This window comes from Sus scrofa, chromosome 11, assembly GCF_054392235.1.
Source record: "Sus scrofa isolate SSC_HxYL_T2T_F1_AM1 chromosome 11, Sscrofa_HxYL_maternal_Yorkshire_Landrace_v2.0, whole genome shotgun sequence".
Lineage (NCBI taxonomy): Eukaryota > Metazoa > Chordata > Mammalia > Artiodactyla > Suidae > Sus > Sus scrofa.
The window spans coordinates 83719052-83734726 of record NC_139393.1 but is presented as its reverse complement, the minus strand read 5'-3'; positions in this window follow the sequence as shown (position 1 = coordinate 83734726).

The following is a 15675-nucleotide window of genomic DNA, read 5'->3' as shown; positions in this document are numbered from 1 at the left end:
ACACCGCGATGCCATCTCATGGTGTAGGGAACAGGTTTTTCACACGTAGACCTGTTTGTTCGGCAGCTGCACAGGATGCAGGCTGCGGGGTGCTGGCGAAAGGAGCACAGGCCTCCCTTCCTCCCGGGAGTCTTCTTCAGGGAGCCGAGCTTACTGTTTTACAGAATAAGGACACAAAGAAGCATATTTGATTGATAGGGGAACACATTTTATTGCCTTTTTTGATTTAGCATCTCTACCAAATGCAGCGGATTATACTCTCCATGCCATTAAAGCAAGATTACTGGTCCTGTTTCGTGATCAGTATTCTGATTGGGCGGGGGGGGGGGCCGGGAATCTTCTGCAAAGCTCTTCGTTATTTAAGGCCTCCAGTGGGTGGCGGTCGTGAAATTTCCATGGAACTCTGGTAGAAACACACGTGGTCTTTATGCATGAGGCCTGGAGGAAGCAAAAGACCGTTTTTCCTTTCCTTTATTAGACGGCCTTAGCGGGAGACACCCGCCAGCTCCCAGGGGAGGCTGGGGGGGTTTCCATTGCCCATGTGCAGGAACGGCTCACAGCAGGTGCACACCACGCTAGGTCGAGGGGGGGTACCAAATGAATGCCCATTTCATAGATGGAAAGACCGAGCAGTAACTCTCCCAAGAAGAGAAAATGTGCCAGTTGAAAAGCAGACGGGAGAATTTGAGAGGCTCCAAACTTCTCATTGACTCCTCAACTCAGGACTTTTAAAAAGTGGCCATGGGATGCAACCAAAGTTGTTACTCACTGACGTCAAATGCCGTCTTTCCAGTCTCTTCTCTCTTGTCACAGACCCAGGAAAACCCTCCCTCTTTCTCTCATGAATGTTCCCTTCCACTTGGATGCTTGCCTGCTTCCAATAGATGATCTTGCACCTGCAGCCACCAAACAAAGCTGGCCAGTCCAGGTAGCCAGCATCCATGGGCGCTGGTGCCAGGGGACCACGCACACACCTGCCATCACACATCTTGTCCCTTCTTCTGTCTATGTGCAGCAGCAGTACACTTACCCAGCAACCAGAGACGGTAGGGGTAGCTTTGCAAAAGCACAGGCTCTGCTTCATGGGGAGCAGGGGATGGGAAACGGCACCATGTGTGAAACATAACCCCCACCAGCCCCAAGTTCCATCTTTAGTAGTAGGATCTGGACACTGACGCCGTTTCTCGCTGACCCTCCCATCTGCAAGGTCTCTAAGCTGAAACCCCCAGGGAGCTGCACAACGCTGAGCCTGACTTCGTGGCTGCATGCGCTGCTTTAGCTGGGGACCTGACCTGGTTTACAACCTCCAGGGGACTGTGATGTGCAGCCAAGAGTGACAGCCTACCATTCCAGTCCCCGGGGTGGAAATGGTTGTCTCCTCATTCGCAGAGAGCAGAGAGGCCCAGAGAGGATTAGCCGTGTGTTCAAAGCTGCACAGCAGAGTGCTGGAGCAGGGGCCACAGCCCTAGGTTTTCTGAACTCAGAGTCGATACCCCGGCTGCGTTCTAGGATCTCCAGGCAGAGGTGAGGTTCTAAGGACCAGCGCCCGGGACTCATCCCACATCAAGCATCCTCCTTGTCAGAGGTCCCCTGAAGAGCCCACTGTGAAAGCTGGATTTGAAAACCACTTTACTAGCCTGGACAGGGGCCGCCTGCAGCACAATCTCCTGGGGATGTGTTAACCGCACAGATTCCAGATACCACTCGGGTCTGGCGACTCAGAACGGCGAGAAGGCAAGGACCTGGATTTAAAATCGAGACAGAGCTTTACTGTCGTTTTTTTCACACGGAGAGTTTGGTGTCTAGTGTCCCGCTCGCTGCCTCCAGCTGCTCCCCGTCAGGTAACTTCCCTCTGTTCCTCTCTCTCTTCGTTTCTGCACCCCTCCTCTTTTGGTTCTTATCGTAATAAGATTAACAATAATTTCTAAATTGTATTTTATTTTTTCTTTGTGACCTATAATTAGTTTTATTCAGTCAATACCATTGTATAGGAAAAGATTTTCTCTCTCTCAGTCTGTCTGTCTGTCTCTGTCTGTCTGTCGGTCTCTCTCTCTCTCTCTCTCTCTCACACACACACACACACACACACACACACACAGACACACACACACACACACCCTTTTTGTAGTTGGTCTGTTGGTCTGTGTATTGAAAGAAAATGAATCTAGCTTCTTAGGATAAACTTTTATTTATTTATTTATTTTCCTTTTTTATACCCTCCATATATGGAAGCTCCCAAGCTTGGGGTCGAACCACAGCTGCAGCTGTTGGCCTGCAACCACAGTCATGGCAACATAGGATCCAAAGCATATCTGTGACCTATTCTGTTTTTTTGTGGCATCACCAGATCCTTAACCCCACTAAGCGAGCCCAGGGATCCAAGCTGTATCCTCATAAAGACCACACTGTGTCCTTAACCCCCTGAGGCACAACAGAAATTCCAAACGTTTCTAGACTGAAGACTTTTAGCCGAAAATTATAGATGCTACTCATCTGCTCACAAAGTTACACAGAAGTTCAGCCTGGTCCTCTCCGCAGCAAGCAGACTCACGTATATGTGCAAAATTTGTTTCATTTTAAATTTAGATTAATCTGATTCTACTCTTCCTTTTATTCCAAGTTAGGCTAAAATGGTGAGATATTCTTTTATCCACATTTCCTGGATTCGCTGATACAGAGAACAGAGAAAGAGAGAACATAAAATAGGGATAGAACAGAGAAAAAAGACATTGCAAAAGATAAAGGGCAAAAGAAGGGAATAAAGCAACTACTGGTGGGAACAAAGCAGAAAAAGTGAAAAAAGAAAGGAGCTGGGAGAGGAGAAGGGGACTGAGGAGGAGGCAAGACAGAGGAGGATGCGGAGATGGGAGGATGCACAGAGGGAGGATGCAGAGAGGGAGGAGGATGCAGAGAGGGAGGAGGATGGGGAGAGGGAGGAGGATGCAGAGAGGGAGGATGCAGAGAGGGAGGAGGATGCAGAGAGGGAGGAGGATGCAGAGAGGGAGGAGGATGCGGAGATGGGAGGATGCAGGGTTGGGAGGATGCAGAGATGGGAGGATGCAGAGAGGGAGGATGCGGAGATGGGAGGAGGATGCAGAGAGGGAGGAGGATGGGGAGAGGGAGGAGGATGCAGAGAGGGAGGAGGATGCAGAGAGGGAGGAGGATGCAGAGAGGGAGGATGCAGAGAGGGAGGATGCAGAGAGGGAGGAGGATGCAGAGAGGGAGGAGGATGCAGAGAGGGAGGAGGATGCAGAGAGGGAGGAGGATGCAGAGAGGGAGGATGCAGGGTTGGGAGGATGCAGAGTTGGGAGGATGCAGAGATGGGAGGATGCAGAGATGGGAGGAGGATGCAGAGAAGGAGGAGGATGCAGAGAGGGAGGATGCAGGGTTGGGAGGATGCAGAGAGGGAGGAGGATGCAGAGAGGGAGGAGGATGCAGAGAGGGAGGATGCAGGGTTGGGAGGATGCAGGGTTGGGAGGATGCAGAGTTGGGAGGATGCAGAGAGGGAGGAGGATGGGGAGAGGGAGGAGGATGGGGAGAGGGAGGATGCAGGGTTGGGAGGATGCGGAGATGGGAGGATGCAGAGAGGGAGGAGGATGCAGAGAGGGAGGATGCAGGGTTGGGAGGATGCAGGGTTGGGAGGAGGATGCAGAGATGGGAGGATGCGGAGATGGGAGGATGCAGAGAGGGAGGAGGATGCAGAGAGGGAGGATGCGGAGATGGGAGGATGCAGAGAGGGAGGAGGATGCAGAGAGGGAGGATGCGGAGATGGGAGGATGCACAGAGGGAGGATGCAGAGAGGGAGGAGGATGCAGAGAGGGAGGAGGATGGGGAGAGGGAGGAGGATGCAGAGAGGGAGGATGCAGAGAGGGAGGAGGATGCAGAGAGGGAGGAGGATGCAGAGAGGGAGGAGGATGCAGAGAGGGAGGATGCAGAGAGGGAGGAGGATGCAGAGAGGGAGGAGGATGCAGAGAGGGAGGAGGATGCAGAGAGGGAGGAGGATGCAGAGAGGGAGGAGGATGCAGAGAGGGAGGATGCAGGGTTGGGAGGATGCAGAGATGGGAGGATGCAGAGAGGGAGGAGGATGGGGAGAGGGAGGAGGATGCAGAGAAGGAGGAGGATGCAGAGAGGGAGGATGCAGGGTTGGGAGGAGGATGCAGAGAAGGAGGAGGATGCAGAGAGGGAGGAGGATGCAGAGAGGGAGGAGGATGCAGAGAGGGAGGAGGATGCAGAGAGGGAGGATGCAGGGTTGGGAGGATGCAGAGTTGGGAGAATGCAGAGATGGGAGGATGCAGAGATGGGAGGATGCAGAGAGGGAGGAGGATGGGGAGAGGGAGGAGGATGCAGAGAGGGAGGATGCAGGGTTGGGAGGATGCGGAGATGGGAGGAGGATGCAGAGAAGGAGGAGGATGCAGAGAGGGAGGATGCAGGGTTGGGAGGATGCAGAGAGGGAGGAGGATGGGGAGAGGGAGGAGGATGCAGAGAAGGAGGAGGATGCAGAGAGGGAGGAGGATGCAGAGAGGGAGGATGCAGAGTTGGGAGGATGCAGAGATGGGAGGATGCAGAGATGGGAGGAGGATGGGGAGAGGGAGGAGGATGCAGAGAGGGAGGATGCAGGGTTGGGAGGAGGATGCAGAGAAGGAGGAGGATGCAGAGAGGGAGGAGGATGCAGAGAGGGAGGAGGATGCAGAGAGGGAGGAGGATGCAGAGAGGGAGGATGCAGGGTTGGGAGGATGCAGAGTTGGGAGAATGCAGAGATGGGAGGATGCAGAGATGGGAGGATGCAGAGAGGGAGGAGGATGGGGAGAGGGAGGAGGATGCAGAGAGGGAGGATGCAGGGTTGGGAGGATGCGGAGATGGGAGGAGGATGCAGAGAAGGAGGAGGATGCAGAGAGGGAGGATGCAGGGTTGGGAGGATGCAGAGTTGGGAGGATGCAGAGTTGGGAGGATGCAGAGATGGGAGGAGGATGCAGAGAAGGAGGAGGATGCAGAGAGGGAGGATGCAGGGTTGGGAGGATGCAGAGTTGGGAGGATGCAGAGATGGGAGGATGCAGAGATGGGAGGATGCAGAGAGGGAGGAGGATGGGGAGAGGGAGGAGGATGCAGAGAGGGAGGATGCAGGGTTGGGAGGATGCGGAGATGGGAGGAGGATGCAGAGAAGGAGGAGGATGCAGAGAGGGAGGATGCAGGGTTGGGAGGATGCAGAGTTGGGAGGATGCAGAGTTGGGAGGATGCAGAGAGGGAGGAGGATGGGGAGAGGGAGGAGGATGGGGAGATGGAGAAAGAGAAGAAACTGAACAGTAAAGGGAGAGGAAGAACCTCAGGGCATTTTTTCCAGAGTTTTAAAAAGTTCTTCCCTATTTCATCCTCAAACAACCCTGCAAGGGCAGCAGAACAGGGTCAACAAACTGGTGGCATGAGAAGCCTGTGGTGCCCAAGGTCAGGCTTCCTCTGGCTCCCTGGCCAGGAGCCGTCGGCCAGAAACCAGAATCCTGGTTTTCTGATGGCTCTTTCAGTTTTGCTTTCTGTTCCACGGTTCTCAGCAAAACGCTCATGGGCCCTGCATCTCCCTTCATGGGTAAATGTCCATGTGACTTAGGGCAGAGCCAGGCCCAGGCCCGGGGCTCCCACTGGATGGGCTGCACCCAAGTTGTCACATCAGGGAAATCCTGCCTCCGACCATGAGGCAGACACAGTTTTGGTTTTTCCATTTCTTTTTCTTTCCCAGCTTGGGCCAAAGCTCAAGTTGCAATTAGATGTGAAGGTTTAGTTTCAGGGGGACTGGAATTTCCTTCCTGGGTGATGAGCTGATCCCAGGAGGCCGGTGGGTGCCCCGAGGGCCACAGCTGCAACTAGATCTGCACAGATGTGGCCCGAGGCCACTGCTCCCCATGAGGTCTGTACACACTGAGGCCACACAGAGCCGGCCGACCCAGTGGGACATTGGTGCGGGACGCTGGCACTTTCCAATGTACCAGCAATTCCTGCCTTTTCTTCTTCACGCTTGAAGGAAGAGGTGTTTGTAGTTCCGGCCTCGTTATCTCCCTCTACTGCTTGTAGACAGACAGAGGGAGTCTTATACCTCTGGTTGGTTTGCAGGGCACGCCCTCTGCGGTGGTTTTGCTCCCTACGTTTAGACACGTAGGAAGTAGTTCTTTTGTAAATGAACTTGAAGGCAGCAACACTGAGTCTAGGTAGGCAGAAGTGTACGCTGTTAATTGTAATGGATTCTGGGTGGGGAGCCAGTGTGAGTCCGAGGAAAGCGAGTCAGACTCAGGGTGGTTTGGGGAGAACAGGAGAAGCATTCAAGGAGCCTGGATCCGTTCATTGGAGCTTGACCCCTCGCCAGGTCCAGGCACAGGAGACACGCGGAAAGAGTCACCTGCCCACCTCCCCCAGGCAGGCGACGTTCAAAACTCCCTCTCTTGGTCCTCGGGTCATTTTCCAGACCTGCCCCTTGCCTCTGCTAAGCATGCGGCTTCATCGGGAAGAAAAGCTTCACAAGATTTCGGTGTTTTTCTCCACTTATCTCTAAGGCATGTTCTATGAGCCAAAAGTTGTGTCATCCGAGCAACACAGGAGTGAAAAGCAGGGACACCAAAAATCCTGCTGTGTGTGCAAGTCCTGGAAATCTGTTTTCCTGAAGAAACAAGTCCTTTGAAAGAACAAAGTCTGAAAGTGAATCATAAACTCCAGTGTTGTTAGAGCAGAAACAGTTTTGGAAAACATCTCTGTGGGATTTGGGGGCACAGATGGCCAATGGAGGACCAGAAATTAACCGGAACTTTCAAGAAGGAGAGAAACCAGCTGACAAGCCTGCTCTGTCTTCCTTCCTTTTTTTTTTTAATTTTATTATCCTTTTTTTTTTTTAATTCGAAAGCAAAGATAACACAAATTTTCCAACACATTGAAAACATTGCACACTGTTGAAGGCTTCAAGTAAACAGCTTTTGTTAACTCTCAAAACGAATTTAATAAATGGAAACAACATCCTTAACATAAAAGCTTTGTCAGAAACGCAAAATGAATTTTGAATTTGTCTTCGCAGGAATTAATGTAAGCAATCCAGAGAAGGCTTTTTTTTTTCAAAAATAAATCCTAAAGCATTATGAATAATGGGAAATGACGTCGCTGAAAGAAATCCCCTGCTTTGTATTACTTTCCCTACCGGAGGCTGGCATCACTCTTTCCAACGGGAGCGTAAACTCTAATTTAAAAATCCAAATACTCTACTTTGAGGCGATACGTTCAAATATTTTCTTTTCAGAACATCAGCATAGCCTCCCGGAAAGCTTTGGAGGTTTGTGTGAAGAGTATAAGGCACCTTAGGCTGAAGGCGGATTGGTGTAGACTGCTGGAAACGACTGCGCATTTATCTTGAGCAGACGAGGGTGGATTAAACCCAGCAAGTGCCAGTTTCTACAGATTCACACAAGATCCTGGGAGATGTTTGTCCATTCGCAAAAGCTGGCTGACTGTGAAAACATCCAAGAAGGCCCATTCATGCCAAAAAAAAAATATCAACTTAAGCTTTAGGCCAGTTCCTTCAAAAACACAAATGAGATTTGCCTGAGTTCTAAAATAAGTGGATTTATTGAGTTCCCACCATGGCTCAATGAGTTAAGAACCTGACTAGTATCCATGAGGATGTGGGTTCCATCCCTGGCCTCACTTCATGGGTTAAGGCTCTGGCGTTGCTGTGAACTGTGGTGTAGGTCACAGACACGGCTTGGATCCCCTGCTACTGTGGCCCTGCTGTAGGCCGGCAGCTGCAGCTCCGAGCCAACCGCTAGCCCAAGAACATCCATATGCCACAGGTGCAGCCATAAAAAGGAAAAATAAAACCAAGTGATTTGTAATAAAAGTTTCCATTTGTGGATAATACCTAAAACCATAGTAACATAAATTGTTTTAGAAATTCCTGCAGCAAAGCTCTGTTCATTTCCATTTGCCTCCAGTGGTGGATCTGACCCCTAGTTGACCAGACTGAATAGAAATGTATAGAAGAATATATGCTTTTCTTTGAGTATCCACATTTTATTTTTATTTTTTTTTTGTCTGTCTCTTTTGCCATTTCTTGAGCCACTCCCTCGGCATATGGAGGTTCCCAGGCTAGGGGTTGAATCAGAGCTGTAGCCGTCAGCCTACGCCACAGCCACGGCAACACGGGATCCGAGCCACGTCTGCAACCTACACCACAGCTCATGGCAACGCTGGATCCTTAACCCACGGAGCAAGGCCAGGGATCAAACCTGCAACCTCATGGTTCCTAGTCGGATTTGCTAACCATTGAGCCACGCCGGGAACTCCCATTTTTTTTTTTTTTTTTTTTTACTGACTTACAAAAGGCTTGATCACTGTGGCCTCCAATTCACGTGCATCATTAAAGGTCAAGGACATGAAAATATAGCCTTAGTTCTGTACAGGCTGAGTTTCCAAGGTGATCTTGCCAGTCCTTCACTTTAATCTCCGATGGGAAGGAGGCAGACGAACACCTTCGGTCCATCCCTCCGGGGCCGCAATGTTCCAGGTGCAGGTGGGCATGGCGGGGGTCGGGGGCTAGAGACAGCGGCGGGATGCCCACCCCACCCTGGACGGGCCGGCTCTCTCTGGCACACAGGCCCCTGGCACCTCCTGTTGGGGTGTGGCACGGAGGCAATTTTGTTTACAGGGCAATGGTCCTCGGTGACACTCTGCCAGGAATCCAGGCTCTTTTCCCGGAATGTTTTCCAAGGGTAGATAAATATCCCTCCCATTATATGTTGAGTTGGTGAGATAACCTGAGAACAGCGGGGCACGCCCAAGGGGAGCGTCGAGGGTACGTGCCTGGGGCACGAACGTGTCACGAGGAAGGCTGAGGGCACAGAGGACAGGGAGAGGAGGTGGGACAGGGCTGCCCGCAGCCTGGGCGCCAGCCAAGTGTGGGGTGCCGCAGAAGCAGCAGGTGCAGGGGGCAGATGCTGCGCGGTGCCTACGTCACACCTGGGGGAGTGTGAGCGGGGAGAGCTGAGCCGCATCCGCTGGGGGAGGGGTAAACTGGCACGTTGACCGGCTGACCGGCTGAGGCTTGGAGAAAGAAGGGTTAATAAAGTGAGGTCTGTTTCCTTAGCACACAGCCCGGGGAAGGGACCCAGGGGCGCAGACAGTCAGCCCACCAGGCAGAGGGGCGCACCTCCAGGCGGGTCCCGTCAGGACTGGGGTGGCCCTGGGGTCCCTCCCTCTGCTCTGGGGCCCTTGGGAACCTCCTCCGGGGACAGCACCTGGGGTTCCGTGGTAGAGGAGGAGAAATAACTTTCTAGATGTAAATGGAGAAGCTACGGAAATTCTTGGCATAGAGAAGCCAAAGGAGAACACGCACCTGCCGAGTAATGAGAATACCAGATGACTGGGCTCGGGGTGTGGTGTCAGAGTGGACGGGGATGGGGACGGGGGTGGGGTTGGGGGTGGGAGGTGGGGACGCACGGAAGAGACAAGGTTCAAGGGGGTGAGGGGTGGGCGGGCAAGACTCCGCGGGAACAGCTGAGCTTTGCGGAGCATCGTGTGTGTGTGCGCGCGCCCGCTCCCTCGTGTCTGTGTCTGTGTGTGCGCGCTCCTGCGGACACATAAGTGTATGTGACGGCACAGCTGCTCCTTCATTAAAGGAGAGCAGAGATGGGGGAACAGACGCTGAGGGAAAGACCACGATTAGGACGTGGGGCACCTTCCGTTGGAAACGCGGTGGGACCTCGCTGTAGAGATGACCAGAATGCGGGTTGGCTCAGGCCAGAGCGGATCCACAGGCGGGGGTGGGGGTGCGGGCTGCGGGGCGGGGGGGGCTGCTGGGGCCAGGACCTCTTTCCCTCAGAGAAGCACTTCAACACCGCGGCGATGCCCCCGCGGATGTCTCATTTTCCACGTCACTCTTCTGCACAGCTGCCCAGAGCTTGACTATCTAAACAGACGTAATCCAAGGCGAACAGAGGACCTGCCAGCATACGCCTGGGTATTTCCTTTAGAAGTAACCCGTTTCGCAAACACCGTTTTGTATCCGCGTGTCACCAGTTCTGAGCGCAGATTGGTGAGAAACCTTTTAACTTCTCCGAAGTTGCATGCACCTGCCAGGCGCTGACAGCCAGGCAGCCGTGCCCTAATCATGTGTGACCCTAGCTTTCATTTCTATGGCATTAGGGGGCCTTGAAAACGCCTTGAATTTCAGTCAACAAAACATTTATGGGTTAAAAAAAACTCATCTGTGGAGTTTCCACTGTGACTCAGTGGGTTAAGAATCCAACTGCAGAGGCTCAGGTCACTGAGGAGATGCAGGTTCAATCCCGAGCCCTGCACAGTGGGTTAAAAGATCTGGCATTGCTGCAGCTGTGGTGTAGGTCACACTGCAGCTCGGATTCAGTTCCTGGCCCAGGAACATCCATATGCTTCGGGTGCAGCCATTAAAAAGGAAAAAAAAAAAGCCCTCATTTATAATGATGAAGGCATCGATTCGTCAAGAGGACCTGACAGAAAGGTTAATACACCTCATAGAGCTTTTAAATGCATGAGCAAGAGATGGCACAGACACAGGGAGAAAGCTGTGGGTCTGTCCGTGTCATCCCCCTACCCACCCCGGCCCTGGCCCATCATTGTCACCTGGAGTCCGTGGGAGGACAGCAGACCCCCAGACCCTCCTCCAGACAGGCTGAATAGAGAAATCAAGAGTGGGGGACAGGCGAGTCTGGGACCTGTGGTTTCATCTGCTCCCCAGTTATTCACAGAGGCTCTGAAATTTGATAACCATGGACCCAAACGGCTCCAGCCTGGACACTCCTCTCCCGGCTGGCGCTGCTGTGGAGACAGAGAAGGAAACACTCCCTCTTCCTTCCAACCCTTCTCTTCTTTTTTTCTATCTTTATTTCTTCCTCTCTTCTGTCTTCGTGCAGAAGTTGCTTTATTGAGCAACTATTTTGTTTGAGGACCTGCACGAAGTACGTAGGCTCCGGAGATGAATGAAAGATGACCCCAGCTCCCCGAGCCCATGACCGCTGCTCTGACTGACCAGGAGGCCCCGAGGGATGGGCTAAAATAACCTCAGTCTCTTTTCCTTTTCTAGAACCGCTCCCATGGCACATGGAGGTTCCCAGGCTAGCAGTATAATCGGAGCTGTAGCCACCAGTCTTCGCCAGAGCCACAGCAATGCCAGATCCGAGCTGCATCTGCAACCTACGCCACAGCTCATGGCCACGCTGCATCCTTAACTCACTGAGCAAGGCCAGGGATCGAACCCACAACCTCATGGTTCCTAGTCAGATTTGTTAACCACGGTGCCACGACGGGAACTCTGTCTGTAGGGTTTTGATGCATATCATTTAAAACGTGGCGATGTCTTTACTTCGATGTGATAAATGCTTTTTAAACTTTTTTATTTTTTAAGTTTTTCTTTTTGGCTGCACCTGTGGCATGTGGAAGGTTCCAGACCAGGGATAGAAACGGTGCTATAGCACCAGCCCTAGCCACTGCAGTGACAATATAGGATCCTTAACCCTCTGAGCCACAGGGAACTCCATCAACCTCTTTTAAAAATGTTATTGAAGTAGAGTTGATTTACAGTGTTGGGCTAGTTTCTGCTGTACAGCAAAGGGACTCGGTGACACGCATGTATATTCTTTTATGTTCTTTCCATTATGGTCTATCAGAAGGTAGTGAACATAGTTCCCTCTGCTACAGAGTAGGACCTTGTCATTTCAGCCTGTATCTTTGAAAATAGACAGGAACTAGAAAGTTCGTCTCTCGTAGCCATTGCTGGTCCATGGTATTATAACTCTGAGCTGTATCTACATCACGTTCTGGTTTGAAACCCCTGAGATAATACAGGCTATATCAAAAAATTCAAAATCCAGGGGCTGCCACTCAAGCTATGTTGTAGAACCAGTGTCCAGGGATGTGAATCTCACTAATTCTTCCTGTTTGGTATGAAAAGAAGCCCTAGGATATGGTATATATCAGGAGAGTTTAAATTTGAATTCTCAAAATGTGCAGTTCAGAGGTAGCTGAGATTCTGTCAACGGCAGATGTTTCTGCACACCTGTTCTTTTCCAGGCTCAAACTGAACCCCTGGGGATTCAACGATGAGGGACATTTATTCTCTTTCCTGGTGGAGCGGAGGAGCTAGTTAGTGATGGAGGCTGGTGTGCTGGTGAGAAGCAGGTGCACGCAGGGCTCTGCTGAAATCTCCGTTGGTTATGACCACCCATTGATGTTGGTTTTCTATTTATAGATCCATCTTTTTTTTTTTTTTTTTTAGGGCTGCACCCACGGCATATGGAGTTTCCCAGGCTAGGGGTCAAATTGGAGCTGTAGTTGCCGGTCTACACCACAGCCACAGCAACACCAGATCCAAGCCGTGTCTGCAACCTACACCACAGCTCATGGCAATGCCAGATCCTTAACCCACTGAGCGAGACCAGGCATCGAACCCACAATCTCATGGTTCCTCATCGAATTCGTTTCCTCTGTGCCATGACGGGAACTCCCATTCTAGTTTCTCGAGCACATCTAACCTTCTGTTCTCTGCCCCACATCTCAACACTCAGGAGGGGTGCGGAGGCCCCAGCAGGGCAGCTCCAGGTGGTAGGTGCTGGCTCATGCTGGTTCCCTGTTTGCAGTAGGTGTGGGAAGAGCCTCGCTTTCTGGCTGTATCCTGGCGTTTTCTTTGGGGTTGCAAAGGAAGTACCGATGTTTCAGAGGTGGAGCCTCAAACTGTTAACCAAGCAATTGGAAGCTGACAGTCATGGCGACCAGGCTGCACACAGGTGGCGATGGACAGCCAGGCTGAGTCCAACCTGCTCCCCTGCCATGGCTCCGTCCAGTGGGAGAGGGGGTCCTGCTGTGGCAGGTTGGCTGTCTCTTCCTTTGCACTTTACCCTGCTGCCAGTGAACTTCCCCAAATGATCACTTCATTGTTGGCACGCAGTCTGCCTTCATGGCTGATTTCCCATCCACCTTTCTCTCCTTTTATCTGGTCTTCTTCTGTTCTTTCATTCGTCCACTGAATACACAGTTTGAGGGCCTTGCAGGTGCCAGGCAAACATGGCCCTTGGCTGCCCAATAATGGTCCGCTGCCCGGAGGTGAAGCAGCCATGACCTTGGGTTGCTGGGTGTCCCGCTCCTGGGGTTGTCATGGTCCCAGGGCCATCCAGGTCCCTAAATACCTCATCAATCCCTTCTCTGCGTCGGCCACAATGGCCTTGACCTAAAAGGCGACCGATGCACGAAGGTCTGTAGATGTGCTGCTGTGGCTAGCGGCAACGGCGTTTGAAGAATCTAGGACCTGCTGAACTTTCCAATCAAGGGTCGAATCCTGCTGTCGAAAGGACTGGGAGGCCTCACCCCAGGTTCCCTGTGGTTTCTTGGGTCAGAGGTCAGATAAGTTTATAGGGTTTGAGTATGTAGGGAAACAGGATAGCATTAATCCAGACAATTACAGTCCACACGGAGATCACCCACTGCATCTCCCCACATTCACAGAGAGCACCCCAGTCGTCAAAGACACAGGGCAGCCCGGGAATGAGGTTTCAGAAACTTGTTGCTGGAAAATCGAGTTTGGGGAGACGTTAATGCTCCCCACCAATCTTCAGAGAGGCACTTTCTCAAGACATCAGCGCTATCATGGAGGATAGGACTTGACGCATAGCAGGTGTTCAATGAACCAAGGATCGGGTGAAATATGCTTCAGTAGGAGCCCCACCCCACGCAAACCTAGAACAACCAGATTCTGCAAAGAGCTCGAAATTAGCCTGATGGCAAAGGCGAAGTGAGAAACCATGTCCCCAGGTCAGTTGGGCTTCTCTGCAAGTAACTATGTAACAAGTATTTTACCGAGACCTATGTTTGAAGAATTCGACATCTTCCTCCCAATAGTTATGCTACTGGGAGGCCACCAAGCTCCCAAAATACAGGAGGAGGTTGGTGATGCATCAAAAAGGAGTTTTCATTTTTTTCTGCATCTTAGAGCATTTAGTTGCCATCACTACATATGAGCTCACATTGAAACAGAGTCTGGATTTCCTAAGTTGCATTTTCCAGAATTCAAAGGCAAAAAACAGAGGGATCTGTGGTTCCCAATTGGAGCCTCGTAATTTCAGAGCAGTGAATGCAGAGAAAAATTCATTTAGGTTTTCCAGTGACTTTGAAGTTTCTGGCCCCAAAAATGCCCTCTAGAAAGCTTCTTTTAATAGGTTTCAGAGCAATGATTCTACTGAGCACCTGGCTTGCAAGCTGTGCCGTCATTTGCAAATGGGCTTCGCTGACTTTCCAATCAGCACTGGACTGCCAAGAGGGAGAATTCAAATTTTTACTAACGGCATGGACTTGGGCTTCCCTATAGGACTCGTTAATGCGAAATGAAGGGTAACTTGTTACACTTTAAAAAGGCGGAAATCAACGGAGCTTCACAGCATGTAATTGTAACCCAGCATCTTTAAAATAAAAAGCCACACTTGCAGCGTTACTTAACATTCCCCGAGTCAGCATCTCTCCTGGCTTTTCCAGGCACCCATGGGCACTTTGTGGCCTGAAGTCTATTTTTCTGAAAATGGTTTCTTTGTCAGGTATTTTCATTGCCTCCTGAGAAAGTTCTAGAACATTTCGACCAGGCCCTCTTCTTCAGTCATAGAGTAGTATGTCCACATCATAATCAAAAGAAGCACCAGAGTGAAAAGGGAACCCATAAAACTGGAACCTTCTGGGGAACCCAGAAGTCTCCTGTGAATTCTGGGCTCCAGAGTCCCCTGCCTTGGGAGCTCAGATCCTCTCATGTCTCATTCCTCGTGTGCCTCGGTGCTACTGAGTCTTTCTTGGTTCTTTAAAACAAAATATTACACTGAGTCGAAAGCCAAGATAAACATTTACTAATGAGTCTGCATCCCCCAAAGCAGATTTCACATGTTAATCTTGACTGTGAAATGTAACCTAAGCCTAATAAGGGTCTCTATGAAAATACGTAAATGTATATGTATTTCTGAATGATTATGCAGCTTTGGCACAGGCAGAGAACGTGCTGATTTCCTATGCAATTACCAGCTCCCATTCTCTCCTCTTTTGGAGAATTAACATATTATGTAAATTATTTTGCAAATATGGTGCAGATGTCATTAATAAAACATGAAAGTGGAATCTGTGTCGCCAGTTAGCATTTTCATTGTATTTCCTCTCTACCTGGTGAGAAACCCTGGTGCCATCGTCAGACACCCTCTGTTGGCAAGTTCCAGAGTGACCAGCGTGTTTCTGCTGGGCTGGCGGGGAGGTCTGAGGGAGGAGGGGGCGGGGGACAGAGGGAGGCAAGTCCGGGCTACACGAGGTGGACTCAGCATCGCCCAGCCCATCCTGGTACCTACACGCTTCCCAAAGCCTCAGGTCCATCTCACCTGTTTCTCCGATGATAACATCTGGGCTTGTCTATGAAGCTATAAGCGGAAGGTCAGCTTTACATACTGCAGACTTTCCTCTTTCCTGACAAGCTGAGACATTGTTGGGTGGCTGGATTCAGAGTGGTCCCCACAGCGAGGTCTGACCTTCAGCAATTCATTCTGAGTTTCTGTGAGTGGGAGGTTCAGTTTCCTCTTTTTGGGGGGTGAGGTGTCTGGGAGGCTGTTGTTGAATCAGCGTTTGTTTCTGCTCTTGTGGACTTTTAAAACCAAAGATGCT